This window comes from Ambystoma mexicanum, chromosome 4p (assembly GCF_040938575.1).
Source record: "Ambystoma mexicanum isolate Mex_15411 chromosome 4p, UKY_AmexF1_1, whole genome shotgun sequence".
NCBI lineage: Eukaryota > Metazoa > Chordata > Amphibia > Caudata > Ambystomatidae > Ambystoma > Ambystoma mexicanum.
In genome coordinates this window covers 97191257-97219213 of record NC_090927.1, presented here as the reverse complement: position 1 = coordinate 97219213, position 27957 = coordinate 97191257, and the positions used below count along the sequence as shown (strand labels likewise).

General features: G+C 48.0%; 1 protein-coding gene and 1 non-coding gene across 2 annotated transcripts in view; one reads left to right on the top strand and one right to left on the bottom strand.

Moving 5' to 3' along the window:
• Positions 1–27957, top strand: part of LOC138453026 (tyrosine-protein kinase-like) — a 370904-nt gene that overhangs the window by 31973 nt on the left and 310974 nt on the right. The gene's annotated exons all lie outside the window — the stretch shown is intronic.
• Positions 7189–7315, bottom strand: LOC138460485 (U6atac minor spliceosomal RNA). The gene has a single exon (XR_011263183.1). It is a non-coding gene; the product is annotated as a U6atac minor spliceosomal RNA (small nuclear RNA).

Below are 27957 nucleotides of genomic sequence, written 5' to 3'. Positions count from 1 at the left end.
CACGTTTATAACCTAGCTCACTTGAGATCACACTCAGCAATGTGGTCACCTCCTCCCAGGCAGGGGCATCTGGCCTGTGAGGAAATCCTGAGCTCTGCCAATATGCTGTTACTACTCGAGGTCCAGCTGCAGCAAAGAACTTGCTCTCTGGCTTGCTTCATTTTAATTGGTATTTCAGGGGGAAACAGGGATGCCATGCACCACTCCTGTTCCTCTCTGTCAAGAAGAGACTTGAGTTTCATAAGAAAGTAGCATCCCTTGTCTGCTTAAACCCCACCCAGCAGATGTTCCTCACAAACAAATGTGTCAGTAACTAGGCATTTCATTGCAATATCTGACAAAGTGAGGTGAGGGGACGGGCCGAGACACACAGGGTAGTAGTGTTCTAGCTATCCCCTGCCACTGTGAGCTTCCTCATCAGGAAACCATCACTAATGGGGGGTGTATAAAATGCAGCATCGGGCACCAAGCGCCGTCAGCGAAGTGACAAGGCAAGGTGTTTTGGCATGTCCGATGTGTATGGTGAAGAACCTAGCAAAGTGCACACGAAGTAAGACAAACTCCTTCTCATTATAGTTTGGTCTTTGACACCAACTGGCTATAATTTACATAGTAAGCCCAGTAAAGACAGTATAGAATTATATACAAATGACTTAACAAAACATAACTGGCTCCGATAACAAGTACGGGTGTGTGTTGCTTTTTCCCTTCTTACCAGGGCCAGACCACCACTTATTTTCCAAGGGAGACTGTGCCAGAGATAAATAGTAATTCTAAAGCGAGGCATTCGTTATCACTCTCACTACGTCTGAACCTGGTGCAGGAGAAATTAGATTTAGCCCAATCGCAATTCCTGAACTCCTGTTTAAGTTTGCAGCAAGAGGATCGCACACCTTTGAGGGGGCAAGACACCTCTGGTATGGCCTCTTTCGACATTAACATATGTTAAAGTGGAAGAAGAGCACAGTCCTGGTAATCTAAGAATGGATGCGTCCCCATCTAATTTTTTCGACCCCAGCACCATCATCGTACAGAGCCTGAGATGTAGTCCTTCAATCATTGATTACGCTCCATGAAGTGCTTTTATTAGATGTTAGATCTTTTATTAGATGTTAGAGTTAGTTCTTCATCACTTAATAAGTTGACAGTAATGTGTACGGATATAAAACACCTTATATCTCCTGGTAAAGAGGAACCGACCACTGTAGATTTAAACATTGATCCATCCCAGGTAAATCATTCTGCAAGCAATAGTCCACACAAGTCATCTGAGGTTTATCTTCTATTACTGACTTAACAGTTTCAGACCTGACTGATCAAGATAAGCCTATTGCAAATGGGCGAAGTTCTGAACTATCACTCAGTATAGAGAAACAGTCTTCTAATTACTATTTCAGCTCAAATTTGGCAGAATAAACCAAAAGTTAAAAGATGACATCTTTTAGGCAGACCTTCGATTTACCTATGGAAATAAGAAAATGTCTCCCTGATAATGATTGATAATGAAAATAAAAATCCACACTGATAAAAAGTAATCCACTAAGAAACAGAAGAAAAAGAATGATATAGGGACCAAAGAAAACTAGATCCCAAAACGTCACATTAAAGTATGGCAATGATAAATAATGTCACCTTTAATTCATCGATAGAGAACTACATTATTATTCAAAGTGACCATCCCAATTGTTTAGAGTTCACATCGTAAGAATCTCCTGAGAAACAACATGTTATCTTAATGAACAATCCTGAATTGAACATGAACAGAAATAGTGAAAAGGGGTCAAAAGACTATTAAACCCGTAATTAAGTACTTACTAAAATAATGCACATGGAGGACTTGTTCAAAGAAGATTAAGTGCCATAAAATAGTGATTGTATCATAACTGTTTTTAATCAAATCCCCCCACAATGAGTTATAAATTAGGGGGACATTGAATGGGTAGAATTTCCGAAGGATCAAGATCTAACACAGAAGACCCTGCACCTGAGCTCTAATATCATTGCTAGATTAAATCTGTTTCATATTGGTTCACTAAGATCAATGGGTATTGATCTAAACACCAACCATTCTAGCAGTGACAAAGGGTTTCAGCAGCAAGAAATATCAGAAGCACGCCAACATACTCATATTGCAATGGAGGAAAATTGATTTCCACATTCAAATAATTTGATCATTAAATGTTTTGTTAAAGGGAATGGTTCTACCACAAGCCTGGAGAATTCAAACACAACAAATTGGAAGATAAATGTCTTAGGGGAAGAATGGGCTTGTTGGGCGACTGTTTTACACATGAAGGAAAAAACAAGTTTTTGATAAACAGAAGAGAGAGGTAGAAATAGTGACATGGAATTCAAGGGTGTTTTAATAGATGTGTGCATAATGAACAACATTTTAAATAATGTACTTATGTATCAGATGATAGCTTTATAAGAGACCTTGATCACTTCTGATTTTTTAATTGATGTTTTTTTTTTTATACCAGAAACCAGCATTGAAAGGGACTTGGGTTGTCCTTTTGGGGGACATTCTTTAATGATCCAAAATATGTCACCTATTGAAGAGATTCACACCAAAAGTAATTATATTTCAAATATAAATATTCAATTAGAATTCAATCATGGAATTTTAATTAGTATTAGGAAATGTGGTTATTGGTAAAAATGTACGCCACCACAATTTAAGGATCTAGCGTATGTATTCTTAGAAATTGAGGATTTACTAGGTATTTGGATGGGCATGGTTCGTGAACATAATATAATGATTTTAGGAGACTCATGGTGCCTGTGTTAAAAGTAGTAAGGATGATGAGGACAATAATGCATGTGTCTGACTGTTTATATATTCATTGTAAAATTAATTAAGAAGGCTCTAGATTGTGGGACTTGTTAACAGCCTGGGATTTGGTTTCACTAAATGGACATATAAGGAATGATATACCAGCAACTCCAACCTGGATTAATGGGAAAACAAATCTATACTTGATTATATATTTGTATTCATATCTTTATTTAATTTATTTTATGATAAGAAAGTAAGGGGCAACAGGGCCAGTGATTGGTCATTGATAACTGTATCAGCACTGGGTGAAGCAAATGGTTCAATGTAATTTCAACGACAAAATGTACTTCTCTGGTCAGTTACCTGCCTGGTTCTTGGTTCCCCGGTTCTCCTCTTGTCCTTAACTCTAGGGTGAGTCGCTCTCCTCTGGTTATCGCTTCATATGGTCAATCACCACCCTCTGGCCATTGGCTCCCTTGTGAGTTGCTCCTCTGGTACATCACTCCTCTAGTTCTTGACTCCCATTAAGTCACTCTCATTGGCTCAGTCGCCCTGCCTGGGTGTTTGGCTCCCTGGCGAGTCACTCTACTTTGGTCAGCCACTCCTCTGGTCCTCTGTTTCTTGGTTAGTCACCCTCCATTGGGTCCATGGCTCCCTTGGGGGTCCAGCTCCTCTCATCCTTACTTCATATGGTTCATCATTCCCTCTTGTCATTGGCTCCCTTGTGAATGTCTCCTCTGGTCCATCACTCCTCTGGTTCTCGATTCCCCAACGACTCACTCCAAACTCGTCAGTCGCCCTCGTTGGTCCATCACTCACTGGTGAGTCACACTTATCTGGTGAGTTAACTGTCTTGTCCTTTGTTCCCTGGTTCGACTATCTCCTCTTGTCCTTGGCTCCCTGGTTAGTTGCTCCTCTGGTCAATCACTCCTCTAGTTCTTGGCTCCCCGGTGAGTCACTCTCATCGTGTCAGTCGCCCCTGCCCGGGTGTTTGGCTCCCTAGCTAGCCACACTCCCTGGCAAGTCCCTCTACTTTGGTCAGCCAATCCTTTGGTCGTTGGCTCCCCGGTGGGTCACTCTCATCGGGTCGGTCGCCCCCACCTGGGTGTTTGGCTGCCTGGCGAGTCATTCTACTTTGGTCAGCCACTCCTCTAGTTCTTGGCTCTTTCGTGAGTTACTCTCATCGGGTCAGCCACTCCTGCCCATGTGTTTGGCTCCCTGGCGAGCTACTCTAATTTGGTCAGCCACTCCTCTGGTCTTTGGATCCATGGTGTTTTGCTCTTGTCTGGTCCTCAGCTCATCTAGTCATTGGCTCCCTTGTGAGTTGCTGCACTGGCCCATCACTCTTCTAGTCCTTGGTTTCCCGGTGAGTCACTCTCATCAGGTCAGTCGCCCCTGACTGGGTGTTTGGCTCCCTGATGAGTTACTATTCTTTGGTCAGCCACTCCTCTGGTCCTTGGCTCCATGGTATTTTGCTCTTGTCTGGTCCTCAGCTCATCTAGCCATTGGCTCCCTTGTGAGTTGCTGAACTGGTCAATTACTCCTCTAGTCCTTGGCTCCCCGGTGAGTCACTCTCATGGGGTCAGTCACCTCCATCTGGGTCTTTGGCTCCCTGGCAAGTCACTCTACTTTTGTCAGCCACTCTTGTGGTCCTTGGAACCCTGGAAAGTTCTTCTCATCGGGTCAGTCACCCCTGCCCGGGTGTTTGGCTCCCTGACGAGTCACTCTACTTTGGTCAGCCACTCCTCTAATCCTTTGCTCCCCGGTGAGTCACTCTCATTGGGTCAGTCGCCACAGCCCGGGTGTTTGGCTCCCTGGCGAGTTACCCTACTTTGGTCAGCCACTCCTCTGGTCCTTGGCTCCATGGTGTGTTGCTCTTGTCTGGTCCTCAGCTCATCTAGTCATTGCCTCCCGCTTGTGAGTTGCTGCTCTGGTGCATTATTTCCCTGGTGCTTGACATGTGGTGTGTGGTTGGCTTTGTCACTTGATGGTACATGTCCATTGTACCATACTCCCATGAAAGACTGAGTGGTGACAGTTGGAAGGTCTTTGAGGAGTCAGTGGCAGACAGAAGGGAGAGCTAGGAACCTCATTAGAAATGCCAGGCCCTGAGTGTTTGCCATGGCACGGCGACACTTAGCCCAACATTACAGCCTCTGTTCCTAAGCCGTGGATGCAGGTCCCTAGCTGTTTCTATGGCAACTTGCCTGGACGCCGCGGATACAGAGGCTATGCTTGCCACTATTGGGCAAGAAATGTTTACATGAGGAAGGCTACGTTGCTGAGCAGTGTTATGAGGTGAAGATACCTTCCTGCAGAGGCTGTCATTGTTTGCATAACGTTGACTCTGTTTATATTTGGTTTTTATGGTGATGATTGTGTAATTTTAGTGGAAGTGATTATGAGCCAAGCGATTTTGATGCTGGAACTGATGTGGTTTTATTGGTTTTATTGTTTTCTTGTGAACTGCTTTTATGACTATATTGTCGAAATCAAGCAATAAAGTACAAATTACAGAATATGACATTTGCAGTCCCACAAAAAAAATGTCGAACGTGTTTATGCTCCTCAAAGAACAAACTAAACAGCATCATTAAATGTTTGGGACTGATCCGAACGCAGCGGAGCTGTAGCCAGATTGGCTGGTTGGGCCCAGGGGAATGGAAGGCGGCCTTGCCCCTTATGCCACCCCTTAGTTTAGATGTTGTTTTAGTTTAGTTTCTTTATTTGTACTGCGCACCGAACCCTCGGGTAACGGGGCCCCCAGATGCATGTATCTATTCCACTGAGGCATCCTCTGGATTTTACCCCCCCTGCACCAGGGGCAGAGGTTTGTTGGCACCAGAAGGACACTGCCCCTTACAGGGGGGCAATCAATAACACCATCCCGCGCAACACCTCAGTGGACCCAAGAGGGCCGTAATGCCAATATGTCTGGCTCAGGCCCTCGTCTGCCAGCACCATGGCACACATCCCCTTTCAGAGGATTGCATTTGATATTTTCGAAATGTTTCATTGTAATTTGAGAACCGTATGCCAGTACAAGTGCAACTTTTGTAATATTTAGTTCATAGTTTGGGTAAAATGCCAGGGTCTAAAGAACAGGACTAGCTTGCTGGGGGTCACCGACCGACTGTTCCTTTGTGCTACAAATATTTTTCGATGTGTCACCTTTCGTTCGTCTCTGTGCGCCTGTGCAAACCCACCAGTGAGCCTTTCATGGAAGCCATGTGGGTCCATGTGCTCCGCTATTAAATCGTTAATATGCTGCACTGTTTAGACTTCGGCCTGGTAAACTGTGGCACGCCTTCACTATTTACCACAGCGATGGGCATTGCTGACTGGCGCCCCTTGAAAACTCGTTTACAGTAAGATAGCTCAGTGGGTCGAAAACGTGTTGCTGTGATTTGTGTTTGAACTGCGGGTCGCACATTCAAATCCCAGCATGGTCGACTCAGCCTTTCATCCTTGCCGAGGTCTATAAAGTGACTGGGTTATAATGCATGTTAATGTGTCCTGTGGAAAGCATTTTGGATAAAAGCGCTATCTATCAATATTATTACATTGCGTCCTTACAAATTGTACAGAATCTGCGGTATTTGGCCTTCTGCCTGACAAATAGTATCAATCTTGCACTATTTACCCTTCAACCTGGAAAATAGTAGAATATCTGCACTGCTTACCCTTTGACCTTAGAAATAGGCACTACTACCAATAGCAATGTGTGTTCTTTTGTAGTGAATCAGACCAGAATACTCTGGCGTTTACGTTCGGGATGAACAGCTGTTAATACCCACGTGCTCACGTGGGAATGTGTCATAATACTGATAATAATTTGCGTCATTGTATAGAGCTTGAGGTCCGGTTCCCCTCGCATCTAAGCGCTGTAATAGCGGGTATTCGTAACCAATGCAATGGTGCCAAATGTAACGACCTCAGTATCAGAAATTGTGGAGTGCAGGTCTTAGGCAGGTATTAGTAACCTCATGTCTGGAGCAGTTCATTCGTGAGGTTTGCACATGCACGGATCCGTTTAGTGTGTGCATTTTATTAAGCTGCTTATGCTGTGCTCATATATTGCTTCTAGCAGGGAACGTACCCCATTCAAGCCAGAAGGTGCTATTGTAATCCAAGTTTTAACTTTTCATTTTGAGATGGTTGTGCTGGGTTTATAATTGCGAAATGTGCAACTACAAGTCCCAGAATGCAAGCTGAAAAGCAGGGCTGCAGCAGCATATTCCGACTGGGACGGGGCACGCTGGCATGCATGCATGCTACTTCCATAACCCTGCCCTTGCATTACTAGAAAGACCTGAGGCCGACTCTAGACAGCTGCGAGGTCCATGTATTCATGTGTAAAGCGTCATCGCCATCACCAGTGCCAGAAGGCGTGAGATTGCGCGAATCCTATAAAAACATGGTTAGACGCCACGAAGTAAGGGGCAGTGCCTTAACCGTATATGTGTTGAAAGGCCACTGGGACCTCTTCCATCCTTGTCAAGGGGAGTGCTAACCTTCTCTCCTTTCATACAACACGCTTCAACGAGCGAGCCGCAACCCTATATATGAGCTACAAAATGGGGTCTTTCTTTCTTATGGTTACATTACAGTTGTGTAATTCATAGCATATTATACGGTTACTCCAAAAATGTATGGCATTCCAGATGATTTCACGCGTGCCGTCCTCTCGGGTATATGTGTGTCCCCCTTTTGAGCAGGAAAGGCGGTGTCGCGTTGCATGCTATAATATATGCGCCGTTTCAGCCAATCAGGGAGCGAGAACTCTGCCGATGAGAAATGATGGTGATACATGGCAAATTGGGACAGCATCCTAGCAAATGAGGGCAATACCTGGCAAATTGGGACAGCATCCTAGCAAATGAGGGCAATACCTGGCAAATTGGGACAGCATCCTAGCAAATGAGGGCAATACCTGGCAAATTGGGACAGCATCCTAGCAAATGAGGGCAATACCTGGCAAATTGGGACAGCATCCTAGCAAATGAGGGCAATACCTGGCAAATTGGGACAGCATCCTAGCAAATGAGGGCAATACCTGGCAAATTGGGACAGCATCCTAGCAAATGAGGGCAATACCTGGCAAATTGGGACAGCATCCTAGCAAATGAGGGCAATACCTGGCAAATTGGGACAGCACCCTACCAAATGATGGTAATACATGGCAAAGTGTGTGAGTACTGGTGGCAGAGGTTGGCATATGTCACACATGCCAAACTTCCCTATCTAGGAGACACATGTCTGATTTTTTGGACAAAAACATTGGTACTTTTCATATATTTGTACATTGTCCTTCAAAAAAGCTCGCACACCACAACGAAGGACTATTTAAACATTCTATTGTCTCAAGTTTCGTTTAAAATTCTCTCTCCAGGGGGAGCTGATATTTACGATATGCGAGTACCTTGAAAAAGGTGTGCAGTGCCTGGCAACTAGTATGAGCAGCAAGGCATGTGATGGCAAATGGTGTCAATACCTGGCACCATATGATGGTACTACTGTGCTATTCATCCAGCTGTTCACCTCGTTCCTGTGGGTCCGTTTTGCCGTTTAATCTTAATGCCTAGGCTAGGTAATAACGGCAATTCCTTCCGTATGAGGTCTGAAGAGTATGACAATACCACTTGATAATATAGGGTAAAAGTAGACATGTCCTACATGCCAACATTATACATTACACTCGGGAGACAGAGGTCCAGTCCTGGTTTTAACTTTGCACACTACGACTTGTAGTCCTGTGTTTCTCCATTATAAATACATGACTACAAGTCCCAACATGCAAAGTTAAAACAGAACTGTCTCCTGAATGGGTAATTGGGTAATGCTGGCATGTATGCATGTGGTGGCTCTACATGGTTGGCACAGTTTATGCAGTACCTGGGCATGAGATGTGTGGCAGGACAAAAAATAGATTCCCAATACACAAACCCAAACTATTGTTTTTGTCACTGTATGTTCTGGCCTGAAAAAATGCCTCTGGTTGATGAGCTATAACCAAAGGTTTAATTTCTATGAAACCCCTCGGACTCTGATTCACCAACACATTTCTGGGTGAGTCCAATTCCAAAGCGCCCACGTACTGCAGGCATCGCCTACATGCAGTGTTGCCAGTGGAGTAACTTTGCTCAAAATGTTGGGGGGGAAATGACATCTGAAGAAAAGGTGCCCCAACCAAATGAATGGGGGCAAAATGATGTGCCATCAAAGTTGGGGGGGGGACAAACACCCCTGTCCCTCCCTAAAATTACACCCATGAGTGTTGGCAGGTCAGAAGGAAACAATAAGCTGACTGGCCATTTAAAACAATCCCAAAACAAGCCGACGTCCAATCAAATCAGCTGCATAAGCCAGTGTTACGGAGCGTACTAAGTGTTTGTACGCATGCACAAGCCTCGTTCCGGCTCGCGCATGCGAGTTTAATAAAGGTGGAACCCGAAGGCGTCATTTGCCGCCGGAACCCTGAACCGCACAGACGCGTCCGAGTATTTCTTATGCAGGTGCCTGTGTGTGTGGATGGGCGGCCTGGGGCAATCCTAATGACCAACATTGGCGACGAGGAAAACGCTAAGTGGGGTGGGCGGAATCCTCAGAAGGACATTCTATATGAGGAAGAGGTGATCCGACACGCTCATGAAGTGCCGATTCCTACGGGCTGGTTGGCCGCCATTTTGGCATATTTAACACAATGGTTGCTGCCCGAAAGGGTGCTCGTGCGCCGATGGTGATCTTTTGGACACAATTTTTGGAAAACTCACAGCTAACTGTCACCAGATGGCTGTGAACTAATGGAATTAAAGTGATCTGCTGCTGTCACACGTGCCACAATCCAGCTGCAGTGAAGATCCTGGTCACAGGTGCTGTCCACGCCTCGCAGATTGAGGAAACACATCCCTAGGGTGCGCTTCATCGTGAGGAGAAGACAGATTTGCGGCCTCACGCACTTAAGTCGGGTGCTCATGTGGTCTGGCATCATGGATCATGGGTGAGCAGGAGGATGCCGCTGTTGCCCCAGCGCCAGTGCCACGCAAACAACAAGGTACTTTAGCGCCTGTGCCTGAATTTGATCTATCGGGCCCCCGTCCAAGCTCGGCCCCAAATAGTTATTATGGGTGAAGAAGCTGGAAATGTTTTTTAGGACCACCGGTGAGATAGGGGATGATGCCAAGGTGGCAACCATGCTATACTTGGCAGGATCGGCAGTGCATTGGATCTTTGAGTCATTGAACTTGCAGGCGAGGAAATAGGCAACTGTCAAGACTGCCCTACAAAACCACTTACTACCCCCAGCAAATATGGATTATGACAGGTTTGTCATGTGTGCGGAGAAACATTCTGGTGATGAGACATTGGACCAGTTCTGTGGCAGATTAAGACAATTGGCTAGCACATGCAGGTGGGAGAATGAGGAAGGCATGGTACGCAACCAACTTATTCAAGGATGCAGCTCGGGGAAGCTGAGAAGGCAGGTACTCTGTGAGCCAGGCCTGACGCTGGTGCAAATTTTGGACATGGAGCGTGCATATGAACTTGCGGAGAGCAGAGAAGCCCGGATGGATGCAGCTGTCAGCCCCGGGAAGTGTGAAGAGGCTTTTGCCGTAGGTCACTCAGCATCTCAAAAGCAGTGCTGGAATCAGAAAAAGCCTGAAGGATTTCAGAAACCCGAACTCCCGCATCCCTGTCAATACTGTGGTGATAATCTCCCACATGCGGGCGAGTGTCCAGCAAAGACTGGAGTATGTGGCCGTTGTGGGGTGTCAGGACACTACGCAAGGGTGTGCAGAGCAGCGGCACCAGTGGCTACGTCCGGGGGCCCAGCAAGGGTCAGCAGTGGCAACCCAAGAAAATCTAAGAATGTTGCCGCGGTAGAACAAGGTCTCCAAGAACTGGACATCGCAGAGGAGGAGGAGGAAGATGAAGAAGTGTTCTTCATATTGAATATGGCATCTGGCACAAGGAAGTGACGGCAGCCCACATGTATGGCCAACATCGGAGGAACCCCAACGCCAGTACTGATAGACATGGGAGCATCAGTGTGTGTCTTAGCGGCAGAACATTATGAGGCTCTACCAGGCCCGCCAGCGCTTGAGGGCACCAAAGCAAGAATATACACCTTTGGGGGAGACACGCCTCTACCACTAAAATGGGCATTCGTGGCGTCAGTCACTCATGGACAAAATGCCATAAAGGCCAGATTCTTTGTCACGGAAGTGAGCTCCCATTCACTACTAAGCTGTGCGGCCTCAGGGGCGCTGGACATTGTTCACTTCGCCATGCCAGTGTATCTGACGAACATTGATCACATCATGGAAAGATATGCAGACATTTTTAGAGGCATGGGCAAGCTCAAGGGGGAACCCATACGCCTCCACATCGATGAGTCAGTGAGGCCAATGGCACTGAAGCACAGGAGAATCCCATTCCAACTGAGGATGCAAGTCAAACATGAGTTACAAGCTCGCGTGGACATGGACATTATTGAAAGAGTCGAAGGCCCTACTCCATGGGTCTCCCCAATTCTGGTAGCGGCAAAGCCCAAGCAGCCGGGGGCCATGCGCATTTGTGTCGATATGCGGCTGCCCAACATGGCAATCCAACGGGAGTGTCACTTAACTCCGACATTGGATGATATAGTGGGTGAACTTCAGGGTGCCAGGGTGTTCTCTAAACTGGACCTCCGCTCTGGGTACCATCAGCTGGAGCTGCACCCTGAGTCCCGCTATATAATGACTTTCACAACGCACAAGGGCCTATATCAGTTCAAAAGGTTAAGGTTCAAAAGGTTTTTGCTTCCTCTGAGGCGGAACATATGAAAAGACTTTAAAGGACATTAGACAGGATCAAAAACCTGGGCCTCACATTGCATAAAGGTAAATGTGAGTTTTTCAAAGACTGAATCGAATTTTTGGTTTTATTTTCCATACAGGGGGCATATCCCCAGACCCAGAGAAAGTGCAGGACATACAAGAGGCAGCGGCTCCACAAACACCCTCGGAGGCCAGGAGTTTTCTAGAGATGGTGAACTACTGTGGACGGTTCATCCGAGATCTGGCATCTCTGTCAGAGCTGTTGAGAGCACTCACTAGAAATGACGTTGTCTGGCGATGGACTACCAGAGGGCAAAAAGCATTTGAAGACATTAAAGCAGCGCTAACGGGCAGCGAAACGATGGCCTACTTTAATCCCGAGAGAGAGTCAGAAATCGTGGTGGACGCCAGCCCGGTAGGATTGGGCGCGGTGCTACTACAGGCAGACACCCAAGGACAGATGCATCCAATTGCGTATGCCAGCAAGGCTTTAACGGACACAGAAAAATGGTATTGGCAGATTGAAAGAGAGGCGCTTGCCATCCTATGGGGATGTAAGTACTGCAGACTATACATTCGGGGAAAGCCCGTGGAAGTCAGCACTGACCACAAGTCGCTGATCCCCATCATGGCAGACGGGTCATCGAAACCACCCCCTCGGATAGAGCAGTGGATGTTGTCCCTGATCGAATATGTGGTGAAACTACAGTATAGACCTGGAACCAACAACCCCACAGACTATTTGTCTCGACACCCAGGGTCAGGCCGGACACAAGAGAAACTAGAGGTGATCGAATGTGTCGAAATGGTCCGACATGTCGTGGAAGTAGCAATGCCGTGGCATTAACAGTCCAGGAGGTAGTGAAAAGCATCTAGAACCAACGAGGTGTTTCAAGTCATTGAGGCGGCCATGGACAGCGGTGATTGGAAATGAGTACTAGCCAATAACACGAGCAGAGAGATGGGGGCCCAACAAGACATGCAAGCACTGTGGCATGCCCGGAATGATCTCTTGATGTCAGAAGAGGGACTGATGCAGAGAGGACGGCAGATTGTCATACCTCGCACCCTAGTTGCAAAAGTACTGGACAGAGCCCACAAAGGCCACCAGGGCACAGCTAAAAGAAAGGCGGGCTTGCAAGCCAAGGTATGGTTCCCAGACCTAGATGGACGCATGGACAAATATGTGCGCCTTTGTATTCCGTGTCAGGCTGCCAGCCCAGCAGAGAGGGGACCCACGATACAATCTATGGAAAGGAGCGAATAGCCATGGGGAACTGTGCACGTGGACTTCGGGTCCATGGGGCAGGGCACGTACTTCCTGGCAGTGGTGGACCAGTGGTCCCGATACCCAGAGATTGAGCTGGTGGAGTCTACAGCCTGCGATCATACCATAGTGGCTCTGGAGAGAATGTTTGCCACACATGGTTTTCCATACGAGCTATGCTCCGACAACGGCTTGCCATTCCAAGGTCAGCAGTTTGCCAAGTACATGGAGGACCGGGGCATACGACATCGAAAAGTGACTCCCCTCTCGCCCAGGGCCAACGGTGAAGCCGAAAGGTTAATGCGTACATTAAACAAAGTGTTTTGAATATCGCTGAATGGAGGAGCTGAGCTACGTCAGAACTCCTAAGGGAGTACAGGGCACTCCACATCAGTCCACCGGAGTGGCGCCTGCGGAGGCACTATTTAAACGGTGCCCCAGAGGTGGAGGGAAGAGAACCAGGTACAATCGACAATGACTGAGTCCAAGAGGAGCGGCAGGCGCGGAATGAGAAGGAAAGCAGCCGGAGAAATCTACAAGGAAAGGTCATTTCTGTAGGAGACACAGTGTTGGTGCTCAACCGACATCCAGAGGAGAAGATGTCCCTTACGTACGAACCCCAGCCCATGGGTGTTACACAACATGTCAAGGGATCCATGATAACTGCGGCTGATGGACGTGGAACCGTGACACGGAATGTGGCGTATTTCAAAAAGATTGAGGGCCATCCGTCCGATGGAAGCCACGGAGTCAACGAGCCGGGGGAAACAGGCATCGGCCCGACGACCGAAGGTGACGACGGTGGAGGAGACCCTCCACCAGTGGACTCGCCACGTCTGGCCCAGGACTGTGGTGGTAGTATAAATTGACCCACGTTGGGTTGTTGCAATATGTTGCGTTACTGTTCTGTTTTTCGTTTAAAGAAAAGGAGGAATGTTACGGAGCGTACTAAGTGTTTGTACACATGCGCAAGCCTCGTTCCGGCTCGCGCTTGCGAGTTTAATAAAGGAGGAACCCGAAGGCGTCATTCGCTGCCGGGACCCTGAACCGCACAGACACGTCCAAGTATTTCTTATTGCGGGTGCGTGTGTGTGTGTGGATGGGCGACCTGGGGCAATCCTAATTATCAACAACAAGTGCACATCTAAAACACTGTGGATAGGTCTCAAAAGTAAGAAACATAACACAGTAATGCAAACATACATTTATTATAATTATTTCATTTTTCTGACAATGAGTGTCTATTTTTATTTCGAATATGAATGGGACTTATAAAAAAGCAAGGGAACCCAATATCTAGGGTGACACTTTGATCCAGTGCTTCCGTTTCCTAATGAATGCTGCGACTGGTATTTTTGTTTTTTCCATTATAAATATGGGCCTACAAGTACCAGCATGCAAAGTGAAAATTCCTTGGCTCCCTGTTCAGTCGCTCTCCTCTCGGCCTCGCTTCATATTGTCAACCGCTACCCTCTGGTCATTGGTTCCCTTGTGAATTTCTCCTCTGGTCCATCCCTCCTCTGATCCTTGATTTCCCAACGACTCACTCCAATCTGGTCCGTCACCCTCCTTGGTCCTTCACTTCCTGGCAACTCACACTTCTATGGTCAGTTACCAGCCTGGTTCTTGGTTCCCTGGTTCGACTCTCTACTCTTGTCCTTGGATCTGTGCTGAGTCGCTCTCCTCTGGTTCTCGCTTCATATGGTCAATCACCACCCTCTAGTCATTGGCTCCCTTGTGAGTTGCTCTTCTGGTCCATCACACCTCCAGTTCTTGGTTCCCAGTGAGTCACTTTCATCGGGTAAGTTTCCCCGCCGGGGTGTTAGGCTCCCTGGCGAGTTACCCTACTTTGGTCAGCCACTCCTCTGGTCCTTGGCTCCATGGTGTGTTGCTCTTGTCTGGTCCTCAGCTCATCTAGTCATTGGCTCCTTTGTGAGTTGCTGCTCTGGTGCATTATTTCCCTGGTGCTTGACATGTGGTGTGTGGTTGGCTTTGTCACTTGATGGTGCACGTCCATTCTACCATAATCCCATGTAAATCCCCCCGAAGCTCACTGTCTCCAGAGCTCTGGTTCTTTCTATGCTGGACTATTGCAACAGCCTCTTTCTAAATCTGCCTGCTTCTACTCTCCGCCCTCTGCAACTCATCTAGAACAGAACTGCAAGACGTGTCCTTGGCCTCAAGCCCAGGGATCGTATCGCTCCAGGACTAAAATCTCTGCACTGGCTCCCAGTGGCTGCGAGGATGAAGTTCAAAACCCTCTACATTGTCCACAAGGCCTTCTGGGGCATGGGTTCTCAATACCTTCAACTTTCTCTTCCCAAATATCTTCCTTCTGGAGCTCTTCGCTCATCCACCTCCAACTCCCTCAGGGTCAGTCGCTTCTCCAAGCAACGAGTTGGTGGTAGATCTCTTTCTTCGGCTGGGGACTCCCTCTAGAACAGCCTCCCTGCCTCCCTGAAACTTGAGGAGAACCATCTCCGGTTCCGGAAACACCTCAAAACCTTTCTCCTTGCTTCTGCTTTTTCTCCTCCTCTCCCCTGTTGACTTTCTGGCTGAAACTGCACTGGTTGCCTGGCAACCCCTCTGATCTTGGACCCAGGTCCCCTCGCCCGCCAGTCGCACACCTGCACTGCCTTACTGGTAACCCATTAAGTTGGGGACTGTTTTCTGCATCCCTACAGTCCCACTACCAGCACTTACACTGATGTCTGCACTTACCCTTGCACTTGCCACCTGCTGGCCGTACTTCTATTTATTGTTATTTATTCTTTTATCCCATGTACTGCACTATCCACTCCCCCCTCTCCCTTACACGTTCTCCCTTTCCCCCTCCCAAGCACTTGCGCGATCTAAATGGCACCTGGCCTAGTAGGATTGCTGTCTGTCCTCCCTCTGTGCCCCCTCCCTTGCCTCGTCGCGCCTTGAAACCCTTGTGTATAGGCACGTTATAAATGCCATATCATATCATAAGACTGAGTGGTGACAGTTGGAGGGTCTTTGAGGAGTCAGTGGCAGACTGAAGGGAGATCTAGGAAACTCATTAGAAATGGCAAGCCCTCAATGTTTGCCTTGGCACGGCGACACTTAGCCTAACATTACAGAATATGACATTTGCAGTTCCACAATAAAAGTTGAACATGTTTATGCTCCTCCAACAAGAAACTATACACGCTCATTATACGTCTGAGACTGATCTGAACCCAGCGGAGCTGTAGACAGATTGGCTGGTTGGGCCCCGGGGAAATGCAAGGCGGCCTTGCCCCTTATGCCACCCCTTATGTATTCCACTGATGCATCCTCTGGATGTTACCACTCCTGCACGGTGTGCAGTCAAAATTTCGAAGCAAAAATGTCGAAAGTCATAATACCGAAAAAAAAAAAGTAAAAAAAAAAAAGTTGAATTCCTTTTTTTTAAATTATATATTTATTTTGGGGTCCGGGAATAAAAATAAATGGGTAAAACCAAAAAAAAGGGGGGTTGAGGGCTACCCCCCCATTTCGAATAAAAAACATAATAAAAAAAATGCGACTTTTTTTCGATTTTTTTTTCTCGATATTTTGACTTTCGACCTTTTTGTTTTCGATTTCATCACTATAAACCCTCCTGCACCATGGGCAGAGGTTTGTTGGCACCAGAAGGACACTGCCCCTTACAGGGGGGCAATCAATAACACCATCCCGCGCAACACCTCAGTGAACCAGAGAGGGCCATAATGCCAATATGTCCGGCTCAGCCGCTCGTCTGCCAGCATCAATGCACACATCCCCTTTCAGAGGATTGCATTTGATTTTTTCTAAATGTTTAATTGTAATTTGAGAACCGTATGCCAGTACAAGTGCAACTTTTGTTATATTTAGTTAATAGTTTGAGCAGGGATGTCATTTAGGGGTCGCCAAGGGTCGCTCCTGTGACTCCTGTGGTCTTCCTTGCTACACCTAAAAAAGAAAAAGAAAACAATACGTTTTTTTGTTTTGTTTTTTTAGTAAGAAGCTCCTGGGCTTGGACCAGCACCATGTGTCTCTTTGTTTCTGTGGCTGGCTTTCTTGTTCAGGCCTCTTAAAATAAAAACAGGGGGTTCCACAGCAGGTGTACCATTTTGAGCAATAATCCTAAATAAGAAAGAATAGGAATAACAAATAATTTGTCTTTCTGGAATTCTATGCAATAATTGCTAGACTCAATAAAGCTTTATGTCAGGCACACTTAAGGGGGTGAGTCACTGATTAAGTCTGTTCTTAAACACCTCAAATTCACAATGCAGACAAAATCCTTCAAAAGCATTTTGAGTAGAATGAACATAAATTTCGGACTATGTATTTGGCTTTTTGCAAGTTGCAGTTATAGCATGATTTTTTCTGCTGTTGTCTCTGTTACGATCATCACAAGACATTCCATCTCTGTGTTCTCATCACTTGACAAAATCCTTGCGCCTAAAAGTTTGTGTACAGTGTAGAAATGTTTGACCATAGCACATAAAGTCACCCTTGATTTCATTGTGCCTTGCTGTAATGTGTCTATCTTTCCTATCTACATGGCATGCTGTTCAGGATGTTTGTTTGCATGTATGAGGTAACTAGTGCCCAGAGTATGGGATGCCATGTGAGGCCAACCTCTGAAGCCTGAAAAGTAGATCCACGCAGGCTTGAAATGTGGCCAACTTTGCACCAGACCTGCAGATAAACTGGCCTGCTGTTAAATCTGTTACCAGTTTAATTGTATCCACTTAGGAGTGTAATTTGCTTTCTGACTTTGAGAACATTCAGACATGTAATTGCACATTTTACTATAGCCGGTAAAATAGCTATGGCTGGTAAAATAGCCCAGTATTTTAGCGCTCGCTGCAGTGATGTGTGTGTGATCACAGGTTGCAGGTTTGAATCCCGGCAAGGTCAACACAGCCTTTCATCCTTCTGAGTTTGATAAATGAGTAGCTACGTCGGGTTGGGTGATATTGTACGTATATTTGTTCTATATAAAGTGTTAGTGCTATATAATAACACATCATTTTCATTTGGCCTTGGACGTCTGCTTGCATTCACAGTAATTTTGTAACATGGGCCTGTACACACTGATATTAACGATACGTATGCTGATCCATTCTTGTATGAAATGTATATTACATTACAGTGATATTGTAACCATATATTTCGTTGGTACTTAGGAACAATGCTATGTGATGCCATGTATTGTTTTGTCAAGGGGTGAAAGGTTGTGTTCTATCACTTCCTGTGATGTAACTTCGTGGTGGGGTCAAATGACATCATTTCCTGTGATGTCATCAGAGGTCAAGGGTCATGTGATGTCACTTCTGCTACCCCTGGAATTTCGGTGAAATGACGTCCCTAAATTTGGGTAAAATGCCAGGGTCTAAATAACAGAGCTAACTTTCTGGGGTCACCTACCTACTTTTCCAAATGTGCTACAAACATTATTTGATTTTTTCTGTTTCGTTCGTCTACGTGCGCGTTTGTACACCCACCAGTGAGCCTTTCATGGAAGCCATGTGGGTCCATGTGCTCCGCTATTTAGGTTTCCTCATGGTAAATCGTTAATATTCTGCACTGTTTAGGATTCAGCCTGGTAAACTGTGGCACGCCTTCACTATTTTCCACAGCGATGGGCATTGCTGACTGGCGCTCCTTTAAAACTCTTTTATGGGAAGATAGCTCAGTGGGTTGAATGCTTGTTGCTGTGATCTGTGTTTGATCTGCAGGTTGCAGATTCAAATCCCAGCATGGTCGACTCTGCCTTTCATCCTTGCCAAAGTCTATAAAGAGAGAGCTCTCCACCCAGCGTTTTCCAGCTCCTTTCTGCATCCAGTCTGCTTTCTATTGCCTTCACCTTCGTTGTGGGAGGACCTTCAAATACTGCTGGGAGCCGCGGAGCGGCCGCAGAGCTTGTCGCTGCGGTTGGAGCAGTCTTTGCAGAGAGCTCTCCACCCAGCGTTTTCCAGCTCCTTTCTGCATCCAGTCTGCTTTCTACTGCCTTCACTATCGTTGCGGGAGGACCTTCAAATACTGCTGGGAGCCGCGGAGTGGCCGCGGAGCTTGTCGCTGAGGTTGGAGCAGTCTTTGCAGTCCTTATCAGGCCGGCAGGCAGGACTGCTTAGACATGTCTCAACCGCGACTGTGCAAAACCCACTTGCAATAATGGAACTTCCACAAATGGAAGGAGAGACCGACAAACGCCGCCTCCGAAGTTCAGAATTACCACTGAATCCATCGTTAGAGGGTCAGCAACTGGCGAGGAACCGTCTCCAATCAGCTCCACCCAGTTTGTGCCCCAGCATTCACCCACGAAATGGCGAGACACTGCTCCCAGGAAAGCAAAAGACATTGGCCCTCATTACGACCCTGGCGGAAATCGAAAAACGATGGCGGAAATGCAATACCGCCATCGAATAGCGCTCGGTGCGATTATGACCCGTCACCGTAAAGTACGATGCCATTAGCGACACCGTAGTGAACGCCAACGCTAACTGCCCCAAGTACGCGCACGCGCGCCATGCGAAACCGTAATTACCACCATGGCGCAACGGTACGCGAATTCTGACCCTAGCGGACATTTACCTAACGCCATCAAGCATGGCGGAAAGTACCATTCCGCCATGATGAGAAGTACGGCAACGCGAACCAACCGTAAATGGCCCTACTGAGTGCCTGTACACCACTCCCTGGCCACATTGCACAACTCCTCGTAGGTGCAATGAAGTCACACAATGCAACCAGTGAAATGTACAAGTCACCCATGCATGCCAACGAACAAATGAATGTAGGGGCTCCAAGTGCCTTGTGAGTGGCCATCCATATTTGCCATGTCACCATTGCCGTACTGATGCAGCACAGGCATGTGAAGGTTCAAGTACAGCAATATGAACTGAAATATGAGACAAAACAACAACAGGCCCCCATCGCTTGACACCAGTGTAAGGCAACATTCAAAGCAGTAACCTGAGGGAGACTGCACCAGCCCTGTACTCTTGCCAGTAAACAAACCAACCATCAGCATAAGCATGTACCACACAAGTCGGCAGAGTGACTGAGCAGCCAGGCCCATCTCAAGAGGGGCCAATGGGAGCTGCAGGGCACAGATGGCACGAATACAGAAGCTATTCCAATGGACATGACCTCAGTCTCCCTCCAAGAAACGCACGCAAACACAGGCACCTGTGACCAGCCATATTCTGATAATCACATCATTCCACCAATCCACCTGGCTGACCGGCATCTGTTACACAAAAGCTAATCCCCCGCCCCTGAGCATGACATCATTAAAACAGTCATAATGGCAGCCCCTATCCCTGACCTCACTGGGCTTCGTAGGCAAACGCGGCCAGTACAGTACCACGCAACTATACTCAGAAGCCGGAACCCAATGCAGATCTTCTCACAATACATCGCTCCACAAATAGGAATATGCTACATTACTTGCAAAGAATAACGCTACAAGGTTAATATCATAATAGAAATTTAATGCACGACAAAATCACCAAGCCCATACAGCCATTAGGTCATGAACTCCAAAATATATTTCATTATTGTGGGCTGCATCCGCAATAAATGACCAGCTTCTTCTTGTGTGACGCCCTGTTCCTTCATGGTACACAGGGGCTACATTCACGTTCAAAAAGGCAACATGGAAGCGCCTAGAACCGCAGGGCCGTCCCATTAGGTAGGCACTAGTCCAGCTGAAAGGTCGATATGTTGCTCCTAGCCACTAGTACTGCGTAAGGGCATGTGGCCCATTGGCGATCGTCCCATAAGATCGTAATGGTGCTCCACTGATTAACACGAAGCAGCAGGTGTCGGGAGTAAAAGCCATCTGCAGGAGTGGCATACAGATGGCAGCGGCAAAAGGGGAGGAGATACCTGTCACCCAAATGAAATGAAAAAGAATGGTATGGGCATCAGAATTTAATTTGAATTACTCACTTCAATGATCACACTAAATCTACAGCCATATGCATGTTAGCCCACTCAAAAGGATTATTCCCACCCAAAAATCACTTGCGAATCATAACTATATAAATCGAGGTGAATACACTATTACAAACGAGTCTTTGTGTGCATGCGTCTGTTAAAACGGAATCCATTAGATGGGATTAGTAACGTGCATAGACACAAGTGTTTGAAGGCGCGTCGAGACAGGGAGGGTTCAACAAGGGCAGATAGACGATGGTCCCACTATGGCAGCTCTGCATCACATAGCGCAGGGGAAGTGGATAGATTCCAAAAAGCCATGTACATGGTAAACTCTCAATTAAATCATCTGTCCATGCATCCATACATCATTCCCTCATTCCGGTATGAAAACGCCTGATTATTTACTCACATAACATGTGAAATTTCCATTGAGTCTGTGCGTAATGCAGTCTGCAAAATCCACTGTGCTCCAGCCCGGAATTCTAGTGTTGTGAAGTAACATGTATTTTGGAACGTCCTGCCTTATCGTCCACTACGCTATTGCGCATCCCATACTATTCATATCAATCATTGCATTCTCGCCATGGCCCCTGTCCGAAGGACATTAAACAATAGAACTTTATATCTGCAGTCAGACCTGTGGGCGTCTCCTCGCCGCTAGATGAAAACCGAAAGCGCTGTCCTTCGAATTCCTCATTTGCAACATCACGTCGAAAAGGCATCTGTGACCGCTTGAAATCACAAATTCATCCATGTAGTGCGGCAGTGTGTGCAAATGGCAACTGCCTTCACTCACAAATGGGACGCCCCGCCCGTCGGTGAACCTCGGTACAGTGCTGCATGAGGGTCCACCGTTAATCGAGTACTACATTCCACTGACCCTTCACAAGTTTGTTCGCGACTGTAAAGATAGTATGTGAAACAATGGGACCATAGCAGAATGAACATATGAACCAATATTCCACTGCCATCGGGATTAAATACATGATTGTAATAGCAAGATGCCATGCATCGAATTGCAGCGTTGTGTGCAGGACGTGCTCGCCCAAAGGGGATTGCAGCTTGCACAGGTGGAATGAATCACCACAGGCGGAGGCTATACTGCCTGAAAACACATAAATTGCACACCCAACCCCCTCCCACAACCACACCCACTCCAAAATGCTACCGGCAGGACTAGCGATGTTGGCCCTGGGGGACTTGATAGCACTGCAAGTACTCCAACTTCAAGAAGAAGACGAACACCAACTACTACAACAACCGGCCGCACAGAGGAGACGCAGGAGGAGGAGGAGGGCAAGGCAGGGCCAGCAAGGCCCACCAGCACAGCCACTACCACCACGCAGGCAGCCCGCAATCCCACGCCTCCGAGCTCATCCGTTCAACCTCACTGATGAGCAGATCCACACCCTCTACCGTTTGGACCGGGACACCATAACCGCCATTGTGGACATGACACACGCTGACCTTGCCAGCATGATAGATAGCCCAACCGCCATCCCACCCCTACTGAAGGTGGTGTCTGTACTACACTTCCTGGCCACAGGCACCTACCAGCACACAGTCGGACAGTTGCATGGCATTTCACAGCCACTGTTGTCACGGACACTATTGCAAGTGCTCGATGCCCTCCTGAAGCACGCAGACAACTACATCGCTCTACCACGCTCGGAGCAGGAAATTACGAACACAAAAGTGGGATTCCATGCACTTGCCGGCATACCGGGTTGCATTGGTGCCATCGACTGCACCCATGTGGAATTGGTTGTCCCACATGCCATGGAGGCCCAGTACCGCAACCGAAAACAATATCATTCTCTTAATGTACAAATGGTGTGTGACTCCAACAGGATCATTACACATTGTTGTGCCCGATTTCCTGGATCAACCCATGATTCTATGGTCTTGAGGAACTCTACAATACCACGCTACATGGAGCGACACGCAGGGAACAGATCCTGGCTACTCGGTGAGTCTCATTTCATGCATGATAATGTGGGGTATGTGATGCAGCAATGACCTGGCAGGAAGGGGGGGGGATGCGTACGTAGCAATGTCATTCCACAAACATCCTTTATTGTCCACATACAGGTGATGCCGGGTATCCACTGAAGAGATGGCTCCTTACACCACTCCGGAACCCACAGAACCAGCATGAGGAGGACTACAACCATGCCCACTCACGTACCCGTGTAGTCATAGAACAGGCATTCGGCCTACTGAAGGCTCGTTTCCGCTGCCTCAGCAGGTCTGGCGGGGCACTCCTGTACCGCCATGAGAAGGTTGCAAAGATGGTCATGGCATGTGTCATGCTACACAACATGTGCGTACGTAGAAATGTGCCCATGCCCCCTGACGCAGAACTGCAAGCACCTGAAGATGGTCATGATGAGGGTGGGGATGTGGCAGCACCTCAAGGAGTCCGCGAGGCACAGGAGGGCCGTGAAATTCGTCAGATTATCATAGATTCATGCTTCTAGCACTCACGCCTGGTGGCTGATACATGGACACGGGACTTGTGGCACTGTGTGTGTCTGGAACATGCACAATATGGACTGTACGCCTATAAAGGCCTCGTACACAAAGATCAATGTCCACACATCTCATTGGATGATTGTGAAATGTTTATAGCATATGTGAAATTATGTTACACACCCCATCGACCCGCCACCCAAGAAAGCCCAACACACCCCCTCCACCCTCCTACCTTCCCCCCGAACACCAGTGTCCAAAGATGCTCATTGTCAGTGGGCAGACGCTATTGCAAGCCCCCTCTCCGGGTATCAGGGGCACCCCTGCCTGTGGAGCGCAGGTTCCTCCCAGATCTACGTTGGGGGCTGCCCTGGACGGAACTTGCAACGGATGATGTCTCTGCCTGCTCACGTCCATGCATGTCCCTAAGAGTTTGTGAGAGCTCAGTGAGCACACGGCGCACAGCGGCAAGTTCAGCACATACGTCTTTGGACGTCGCATGCAGTTCCCCCCTCAGGCTCTCGGTGCTTCTCTCCATTTGTACCCTCAGGCTCTCGGTGCTTCTCTCCATTTGTGCCCTTAGTGTCTCTGTACTTCTCTCCATTTCTGACCTAAGTGTCTCAGTTGATGTTTCTATGGCTGCCTTAGTACCCCCACATTCATCAGCATGCTCCTTAAGGAGCGTGGCCAGTTGCTGCTGTTGCACGATCACCTGGTCGAGGGACTGTTGCCTCTGCTGGGCCATGCCCATTTGCGGTGGTGTCACAGAGGGGCTGATCACCTCATGTTGCCTTGCCACAGGGCTTGTGGGGGATGGCCAGTCGTCGTCTTGTGGGTGCCCCTGCGTGGTATCCTCATGGTGTACGGGATGAAACAAACAGGGGGATTGAGACAGGTCATGGATGGATCCTACATCGACAGCACCGTTTTCTGTGTCGGAGCATGCTGCCATTAATGCAGTGTCACCTATGGTGCTGCTGCCACCAGAAGCAGTGCCTTCTGTGGCATCCATTGGGGGGACCTGTGGTGCTGCTGTTGTGGGCATGCTGGCTGCTGGGGTGCCTGTTGAAGTCCCCTCCTGTGTGCTGCCACTTGATTTGTGCTGCTGCCGTGTCTTGATCCGTGCAGCTGAGGTGGAGGGTCTTTGGCCGTTGGTCTTGGCCCTCTTTGCAGGTGTGCTGGTAGGGGTGTCCTGAAGCTCGTCGTTTGAATCGGACCCTGTGTTGGAGTAAAGGAGGGCGAGCGTTATTTGTGGGTCTGTGGAAATTGGAATGGCAATGTATCACATGCATCGGGGTGGTACCTGAGGGTGATTTGGGTCAGGGCCTTGGAGGTGGTTTCATTTTTGTGTGGATTGAGGATGCAGTTGTTTTGCAGCCTGCAGTTAGGGTGTGCATGCTGCACGTGTAGAGGGTGTTTTTAGGATTTTTAATTATTTATGTATTTAAAGTGACTTTTAAAGTGCGCTATCAGGCCAATGTATGTGGACGTTCTCCTGGACATGTGTTTCTGTTGCACTATGTGGACACATGGTACTTCACATGATTGGACATTGTGGATTTAGCATTGTTTTATTTGGCCCACCTACCTGATTCTTCGGATGTCTGCACTCCTTTCTCCATCCCTCCGACTCCCTCTATACTCTCCATTCCAATGGTGGAGGCACAGATTTCTTCCCAGGGGGTCAACTTGATGGGTGATTCCGATCCTCCCCCGGTAGCTGTGGCAATGTTACGGTTGGCGGATAGTATGCTCCGTACGCGTATCCGCAAGTCGTCCCATCGCTTTCTGCATTGCTGTGGGTTGCGGGGTGCGGTCCCCACCGCACTTACCCGCTGTGCCACCAGGGCCCATATGGCCTTCTTGTTCGCAAGTGCCGTCCTGGTCATTTGCGTCGAGAAGACGACGGCAGCATTCTCCTGGAGGGTCTCTGTGAGCACGGTGAGTTCCTCATGGGAGAAGTGGACCTGCCGCTTGCGGTCGCACGCTTTTTTAGCAACTTTTCCCATTTTTATTGTTTTCACTAGGGTGGCTAACGGGTTGGGATGTGTCTCAGGGTAGGATTTTTGATGGTTGTGTTGGGATTCTGATTTTATAGGTGTATGGCGTGCTGTTTCCCGTTCCGGGCCCATGTTTTTACTTCCGTTTCCGTATATTTACGGTCACCGTATTTTGCGATTACCGCTCATTACGGTGACCGCTATGATGGGTGGCGGAATTGCACCTAGGGCGCCTTACGACGGCGGTGAGGGGCGTTTTGGGGACATTTCCGCCATCGCGGACTTTGCACTTCCGCCATGGCGTAGTGCTCGTGCCCGATGGGTCGGAATTAGCCGCACTTTACTCCGTCGTGCAATGGCGGAAACGCTATTTACGCTATGGCGGTCAGGTCAGTTACTTTCCGCCAGGGTCGTAATGAGGGCCATTATCTCTAATCACGGCCCAGATAAACGGTGGCCTGGCAGCGGCAAGCGAGATGGGGGAAACCAAGACCCAGTCGCTACTACAGGGGAGTGAAGCGACATCGGTCCCCGAGTATCGACCTGAGCGGGCGGCGGTTAGATCCTCTCCGTCGGCGGCCGGAGGGGCGACGACAGAGATGGATCCTGCAGCTAGTTCAGTCGAGGCACTCGTAATCTCCAAGAAAGCAGCGCCAGGGAAAAATGGCGCCCTCACGCCGACTCCAGCAATCCCAGCCATGGACTCAGTGTCAGCGGAAAACAATCAAGTAAAATCAGCGACAACACAGAAGACACGGAAACCGCACCTACCTGCCAGGGGGCCTCGAATGCTGTGACGGGGGAGTCCTCTCCTTGGCCTGCCCCGACGGGTATGCTAGCCGTAGGTCTGCCCGATGAGCGTGACGCCGCCACCTCAGGCCTGCTGGGAGGGGCCACGAAGGAAAAAGTGGAACCGCGAACAGCGAGGAACGGTTGTGTAGCCGCTCAGGACTTGGAGGTAGCAGATGACCACGGAGTCGGGAGAAGGCAGAACCGAATCCCGAGATTCCAGTGACTCGCCGCAGGACTCTCCCATGAAGGAGGTGATCCCGAGTTTAAATCGACCACAAGAAATAACAAAGGTTGGCAAGGAGGACGTACGCTTGGCCAAAGCAATTCAGGAAGACAACCAAGTGGGCTCAAAATCACTGCCAAACTCCCGGATGCCAGGGCGAATAAATGCAGCTCAAAGGCGCCTGAACAAGTATAAGAAGCACAAATGTCATTAATAAAAAAATTCTTCCAAAAGACGGCGCTACGCATCCCTGCAAATTATGTGACAAACAATCTTGAAAAAAGAAACCATGACCATCTGGAAGAGCTCTCAGACGCTGAGATCCTTGAAGCTCTAAGTGATCCGACACCTGCACTAAAACTAAGTAAAACAGGGCTATCGGTGTGCGCAAAACAAACTGGCACTGAACGAACCGCTAGCTCTCCTCTGACCGAGCCAGAACCTCTAGCCACGCCACAGGAGGCGAACGAAAAAACAACACAGCCCATGGAGACTCCAATCGTCTCCCAGGATGGTTCAGAAATGAGGGCAACGAACGAAAATACGAACTAAAATGATTTGCCTGTGAGCAATATCACTGCACCTGAACCCAATGTAGCCCCTGATCTGCAGAAGTCACCAGACGGCGACTTCGAGGCATCTTGAAGCATAAATGAGGAGAAGCGGGCTGCAAACACAGTGGGCGAGGGACAAGCCATAGAAGATCTCCATCAACCAAGGCCGGAGCCACCCAAGCAGAAAGAAACTGTAACGCCACAACGACAAAGAAAGGGAAACTTGCAGAGGAACCTCTTCCGAAACCATGCAAGAGCTTTCCAATCATATCTAAACTTTACTCACCGACAAGGACAATTGCACAAGATGCTTCCCTGAGTTCCTTGCATAGGCTTCAGAGCTATGGAGATCAGTGGCCAACGACGCCCAAAGATACTCCAACAAAAAAACCCGATATGACCACTGTAATGTCCGCACTAACGATAGCATTGAATCCTTTCTGCAAACTCTATGAGACTATCAACGAAACCGTGAAAGATCAGGCGACATTGATAGCCAGGATGCACACAAAACTCACATTCCTAGAAGGATACATAAGAGCTGCAGAGCAAAACAGACAAAAAACTACCAGAGACAGAACTCCGGCTAAATCCATGAGTGGTGCAGAGACCAGCCCGACTAGAAGTATCAAAGGAAACACAGGACAAGTAGAGCAAAAAACAGGGCAGACCTCACAAATCAACACAATCGGAGCATATACAGCAAAAAACCAGCTTGCGAGAGGACCAAAACGGGAGCAACTTTAGCATCTTCAACTCCCATACCAATAAGGAGGGAGGACAATCCAACCTACCGGAGGTTTTCTTCTTCAAAGCCAGTTCGCCCAAGAAAGGTGCCACATTGGCAAAGAACCAGAAGGAAGGTGGAACCGGCCGTAAGGTTGAGATGGCAGAAGATCGGAAACGAGCAGTGACAAGGGGACAGAGCAAAACAAGCAAATTGGACTCGACTCACAAAGAAGTTCTATTGAAATTAGCCGAAAGGACCGAGTTCAGTCCCACGCCCTCAATAAAACACAACACAAAATCAATGGCAGTAGGGGAAAAAGAACGGGAAATCATGAAAGGGAGGGCAGTATCCAGCAATGCCATCAGGGGAAACACTGAAAAGCAAAGCCCCAG